The sequence below is a fragment of the Notechis scutatus genome, chromosome 9 (genome assembly GCF_049901735.1).
Source record: "Notechis scutatus isolate UNSWTSFEM ecotype Mainland chromosome 9, rNotScu1.2, whole genome shotgun sequence".
In the NCBI taxonomy this organism is placed as follows: domain Eukaryota; kingdom Metazoa; phylum Chordata; class Lepidosauria; order Squamata; family Elapidae; genus Notechis; species Notechis scutatus.
In genome coordinates this window covers 5922292-5929460 of record NC_142017.1, presented here as the reverse complement: position 1 = coordinate 5929460, position 7169 = coordinate 5922292, and positions in this window count along the sequence as shown.

The following is a 7169-nucleotide window of genomic DNA, read 5'->3' as shown; positions in this document are numbered from 1 at the left end:
ATGATTTGAGAAAGAATGGGTGTTGAATGAGCATTTATTAAAGTGCCATTTACGCCCTATTTGCATTTTGACTACATTCTTTTTCAAACAAGAAATGTTTGAAAAGCAAGCTAATTTGAAAGGCAGCCTCATCGCCAAACAAACTATAGCATAAGCGTGTTTATTCCGATCGCTTGTTTGTGCCTTCATTAAGAAAGGGGAAGAAAGAGACCAAGATTGCGCTACTTTAAAGCTGAGTCTTTTGAAAGGAACTTCTTAAGATTTAATTCCCCCTGCTTTGGAGAATGAGAAGCAGTGCCAACTCAGCCATCATCGTTGGAGAATTGGACACAGTTCGTTTAGAGCAGAATAAAATAGAATAGAATTCTTTATTGGCCAAGAGTCGTTGAATACACAAGAAATTTGGTGCGTAAGCTCTCACTGTACATACAAGCAACAAGTCCTGTTCGTGATCATCATCATTAAATGCCGTCATCGTAAATCATAAGATACAACAACTATAGTCATAGGATACTATATAAGCAGTAGCAATAGCACTTAGAATGATATATACCGCTTCACAGTGCTTTACAGTCCTCTCTAAGTGGTTCACAGAGTTAGCCTCTTGCCCCCAACAATCTGAGTCCTCAGTTTACCCACCTGGGAAGGATGGAAGCCTTGATCCTGGTGAGATTTGAACTGCCAAGTTTCAGGCAGCCGGCAGTCAGCAGAAGTAGCCTGCAGTACTGCGCTCTGACCACTGCACCACCAGGGCAATCAACATAAATCATAATAGATGCTAAATCAAAGCAATCAACATAAATCATAAGATACAAACAACAAAGATATACTCATATAAGAAGCGATGGAAATAGGCCATAGGAAAGATGAGAAGGGTAGTAGTAATACAGCTCTACTAGGTGGTTTGACATCCCATGCATAAGATGGTGTTGTGGGGATTAGTTGTTTAGCAGAGTGATGGCATGTGGGAGAAAAACTGTGCTTTTGTCTAGTTGTTTTGGGGTGCAATGCCCTATAGCGTTGTCTTGAGGGAAGAAATTGAAACCATTTACGTCCAGGATGTGAGGGGTTTCTAGATATTTTCACAGCCCTCTTTCTAGTTCGTGTGGAATACAGGTCCTCAATGGAAGGCAGGCTGGTTGCAATTGTTTTTTTTCCTGCAGGCCTAAAATGGAAGTCTCTGTGTTTGGACACCTTGAAAACTACTTTGAGCAAAGAATGCCACAAAGTGAACCGTCTACGAAAGTAAATGGGAAAAATAAGGGTAGACAAGAACAAAATCGAATTAAAAGATGGAGGAAGGAGACCATCGAGCAAGGAGTAACGTTAAAGGAGGACATGGCTGAAAGATCTGACCTCCCTTACACTACATGGCCAAGAAGGTGGCTTCATTCTGGCAGTTTAAAGTTTGATCTAGATGATGGAGGTGGAGGAGGAGGAGGAGGAGGAGGAGGAGGAGGAGGAGGAGGAGGAGGAGGAGAATAGCAATAGCACTTAGACTTATGTACCGCTTCACAGTGCTTGACAGCCCTCTATAAGCGGTTTACAGAGTCAGCCTTTTGTCCCCCAACAATCTGGCTCCTCATTTTATTCACCTTGGAAGGACGGAAGGTTGAGTCAACCTTGAACCTGATGAGATTCGAACTACCAAATTGCAGTCAGCCGGCAGTCAGCAGAAGGAGCCTGCAGTACTGCACTCTAACCACTGCGCCACCTTGGAGAAGGAAGAAGGAACCATCTTTGAGTGATAAATTTCTTTGAGAAATTCTAGTTTAGTTTGTATCTACAGTTAGTTCCTCTTTGTTGGCTGGGGAGTTGAATTCCACACATCTTCAAGCGGCCAAGGTTGAGAAACATTGATTAACTTTATTCTACAGTTAGTTCCTCCATGCAGCTGAGGTGGGTGAGATCCAGAAGCCATCATTAAAGCAGGACACAAAGGAAAGGAATAGTTGTTGGCTGTATTATAGCTAGAAGCCAGGTTGCAATAAGAAAAAGAAACAACCGATGGAGGTTAAAAGGCATCATATATCAGAGGTCATTCACTTACCATTTGGTCAGGGAATTGTCCCCCAAATCCTCCATCACCTCGAGATCTTGATGACCTTTCCAACATTATGATAGACTCAACTTCTTAAACTGTAAGAGCTGGAAGAATCTAAATAAAAAGAGTTTCTTTTTTCCTTTTCTTTTTTCTTTGCAGAGGAATGTTGGATCATAAAAAGATAACTGTGTTTCAGATCATTTCTTTTTAAAAAAATGCACTTCTGACATGATTGGCCAGCCACAGCAGTGCTTCAAGAATGAGTGGAAGCTTTTAGTCATAGATATTCCCTTTGTTTGTGGACTTTTGGAATTAAATCAGAGGACAGTGATGAAAGAGGATTCTAAAAACTCTACAGTCGAAAATGCCCCAAGAATAAAACTTTTGTACAGCTTTGCTCTCCACGCACACGTATATTTTATTCATTTTTATTTATAGCCTTTAATCTTGACAGGTCCATTCTTCTGAGTGGATTTATATGCCAATTTTTTTTTCTCTTCTTCCTTTTTTCTCCTTTTTTCCTCCCCACCTTTCAAATATGGATTGATGGATTCTGGAGAGTTCTTTGATCAGGAGATCTCTAGAAGAGGCGTTTAAAAGTGTGGTGTAGAACTACGTGATTAAAATTTGGGATCACCCAGTGGCCTACTTTCCACCTCTACAGTTATAAGAGTGAAAAACGGTCATAAATCACTTTTTTCAGTGCTATTGTAACTTTGGATGGTCAGTAATTGAGCCGTTGTAAGACAAGGACTACCTATATTTGTTTCTTATTCTATATTTGTGCCTTAGTAAGGCCACACCTAGAGTACTGCATCCAGTTTTGGTCACCACATTATAAAAAAGATGTTGAGATTCTAGAAAAAGTGCAGAGAAGAGCAACCAGGATGATTAGGAGACTGGAGACTAAAACATATGAAGAACAGTTACAGGAAATGGGCTTGGCTAGTCTAGGGAAGAGAAGGACCAGGGGAGACAGGATAGCAGTTTTCCAATATTTGAGGGGCTGCCCCAGAGAGGAGGAAGGGGGTCAAGCTATTTTCTAAAGCACCCAAAGGCCAGACAAGGAATAATGGATGGAAACTGACCAAGAAGAGATTCAACCTGGAGATAAGGAGGAACTTTCTGACAGTGAGAACAATCAACCCATGGAACAAAAGTTGCCTTCGGAAGTTGTGGGAGCATCATCGCTGGTGACTTTCAAGAAGAGACTGGATTGCCATCTGTCAGAAATGATTTAGGGTTTCCTACTTGGGTGTAGGGGGGTTGGACTAGATGACCTACAAGGTCCCTTCCAACTCTGATTATCTGTTATCTGTTCTCAAAGCTGGGTGGGGAATACTTGATCACAGGGTTTCATTTTTAGCTGTTAATGTCTTGCCCAGATGTGCATTTTACTCTGCTATAAGAGATCCACATTCCACAGATCTCAGCGTGTTGGCAATCTTCATAGCTTATGAGCTCCTTGGGGCACAATCTCCCTTTTAAATTCACTCTGGAGACTGTGTTCACTTAAGGAATTAGGGGACAAGATAATTAATGGAAAAAAAAAAAACCACCCGCACCCCCATTATTTATAGAATAGCATAAATAGGCAGCACAATGAGAGCAACATTCCTGCCTTGAAGAAAAGAGCAACCGCTCCAGATGTTCTTGCGGCTTTCCGACGGAGGGAACCAGGCCGACAGCCAAAGTACTATTTGGAGTTTCTTTCCACAGCAGATCTCAAAAGAAATATTTATTATTTATTTATGGCATTCAGATTCCCCGTTGCAATTGCGTGAAGCCGTTAGATTAAACCATGCTTGGCTGGGGTCTCATTCGGTGAGATTGAGCAGAGGAAGTTCAGCACCTGGAATGATCCTCAAACCACAATTAACAGACCCCTCCACCCTCGCAAAAAAAAACAACAACACAATTCTCAAGCATCTCGCAGATCAAGTTAGAAAACTTGAAAACTTCACTGGAGATGGAAGTTTTGAAGAACAGAATAACAGAGTTGGAAGGGACCTTGGAGGTCATCTGGTCCAACCCCCTGCTCAGCCTGGAAACCCTGCACCATTCCAGGCAAATGATTGTCTGACCGCTTCTTAAAACCTCCAACTTGGAGCACCCACAACTTCTAGTTGCAAGTCGTTCCGCTGGCTAATTGTTTTAACTGCCAGGAAATTTATCCTTATTTCTAGGTTGGTTCTCTCCTTGGTTAGTGTCCATCCATTTCTTCTAGTCCTGCTTCGGGGGCTTTGGAGAGTAGCTTGCCTCCCTCTCCCTTGTGGCAGCCCCACAAATATTGGAAAGACTGCTATCATGTCACCTCTAACCCTTCTTTTCATTAAAGAGCCATGGTTGGTGCAGTGGTAGGAATGCAGTATTGCAGGCTAATTCTGCTGATTGCCAACAGTTCGATCTTGACTGACTCAAGGTTGACTCAGCTTTCCATTCTTCTTGAGGCTGGTAAAATGAGGACCCAAATTGTTAGGGGCAAGATGCTGACTCTTAAACCTCTTAGAGAGGACTGTAAAGCATTGTGAAGCGGTATATAAGTCTAAGTGCTATTGCTAAACGAAAGGTAAAGGTTCCCCTTCCTTGCACACATGTACTAATCATTTCCAGCTCTAGGGAGTGGTGCTCATCTCCGTTACAAAGCCAAAGAGCCAGGGCTGTCCGAAGATGTCTCCATGGTCTTGCGGCCGGCATGATGAAACACCGAAGGCTCATGGAACGCTGTTCCCTTCCCATCAAAGGGGTCCCTATTTTTCTACTTGAGTTTTTACGTGCTTTCGAACTGCTAGGTTGGCAGAAGCTAGAACAAGTCACGGGAGCTCACTCCGTTACGCGGCGCTAGGGATTCGAACCGCCGAACTGCCGACCTTTCTGATCGACAAGCTCAGCGTCTTCGCCGCTGCGTCCCTCTGTTGCTAAACTAGACACCCCCAGTTCCTGCAACCTTTTTTTCATCTTGAGGAATTCCAATTTGGGGAGAGCCTTACTTTTAGATTGCCTCTTCAGCTGGGCTGAGATTTTCCTGCCTCAAATTCCAACTGCTTTGTGGAGAGAGAAGCAGAAGAGAAAGAGCAGGAAAGAACAAAAAAAAAAAAAAACAACCCCCAACAACCTTTCAGCCTTTTTTGGGAATTGCCACTGCAGCACATCTGGAGAGCAGATGGTTGGGGGAAACATGGTGTCAGATTTTGCTAGCCACCCATAAGCACAAATAATCAGCCACCGGGATGCCACACCATCACAAGATCCTTGCGTGAGTCCCGTGCACGTTGCAACTCATGTAGATCCAAGTCAACTGCGCGCAATGAGCTCACAATGTCCGTGACATCATCCCTTCCCTCCAGAGATGCCCCTGCAGCATCATTCTTACAAGGATGTTACGTTACAGGTAATCCTCGAGTTGCAAACGATTCATTTCACGACCGTTCAAACGGCACAGGAAAAAGTGACTCGTGACCACTGTTCGCCCTTATGACCATTGCATCATCCTCATGGTCACGTGATCAAAATTAGGATGCCTGGCAACTGGCATGTATCCAGGGGTGGGCTGCTGGGAGTTCGCAGGGGTTTCGGGGGAGCCCCTACCTAAGATTCTGTGCAGTTCAGATAACCCTGAAACCCCACTCCTGGCTGGCCCCGCCCACCCCTGCCCCTCCCATCCCAGGAAACCCCACACAGCCCCCTTTTGGATGCAGGTAAGTGCAGGGTGTGCGTGGAGGCTCAGGGAAGGTGAAAAAAGGGCCCCCTGGAAGTTTGGGAAGGCCAGAAATGGGCCTGTTTTTCACCCTCCCCACGCGCACCCTGTACTTACCTGCATCCAAAAGGGGGCTGTGTGGGGATTCCTAGGAGGGGAGGGGCAGAGGTGGGTGGGGCCAGCCAGGAGAGAGCCTCCGGAGCCCAGGGAGGCCATTTTCACCCTCCTGTAGGCTCGAGGAAAGCCTCGGGAGTCCGGGGAAAGCAAAAACGCTCCTCCCTCTGCCGTGGTGCAGGAGGCCGACTAGGCCACGCCCACCCAGCCACTGGGCAGAGAACCTGTTGCTAAAATTTTTGAAGCCCACCCCTGCAGGCATCTATGACGGTTGCAGCATCCCGGGGTCATCTGATCCCCTTTTCCGACCTTCTGATGAGCAGAGCCAATGGGGGAACCCCGATTCACTGAACCACCGTGTTGTTGCTAAGCGATTCCATGATTCGCTTAACTGTGGCAAGGAAGGTCACAAAATGGGGGCAAAAAGCCGTTTAACAAATGTTTAACTTAGCAACAGATATTTTGGACTTAATTGTGATCATAATTGGACTAATGACAGGACTACCTATATTAATATTTTTGGACATGCTGTTGGATGTCTTACAAACATGGATTGGTATCCAACTTCCATGTAGGAAAAGTGTACTTAGACATACAATTAGACATCCCTTGCTGCCTGTTAAGACCCTTCCCATTGTTTCTTGATAGTTTCTTTCTGCTTCTCCAAGTTTGTAGCAGGATTGGATTCCTTTCTCCGGAATGGCGCCCCTCCAACTGGATTAGCATTTGCAATAATGAAGTTGGTCTCCTTGGCATGTTTAATAATTCACTTCCTTTCCCGCCTTGGGTGAAATGTTCTTATTGTGGTGTGGCCTCCAAAACACTTTTTTTTTCCACACCCACACAGAGAAAGGCATAATCCATAAAATATGAAGTCGTAACAATGAGCTCTGACATTTTAATGCTTGACAAAAGGGGAGGATAACAATAGAACATTACTGTTGTTGATAACAATAAATGGGATTTGCATCCCTCTGAAAGGGCCGTTTGGTATTTTGAGGATAATGTCACTAACAATAAGGAACACTGAATGGGTTCCACAGGTTTTAAGCCTAGTTTTATTCTCTCTGTGTGTTTCTCCCCCTACTTTTGCTAGCACCTCATTGGGGGCGGTTTCTCCCCCCCTAGCAAATACATGGAATAGCTGGTAATAAGTTAAGTGTGCCCAAAAGTAGGATGATTAATGAAAAAACAAAGTGCAGCTTTGAAATGTAATTCCTATAAGATTATTAAAAAAAGAAATGGCGTGACTTTTTAAAAAGCCAAGCCAAGCAATACACTTGAGATACGGGGGAATTATTAATGCATAAGAAC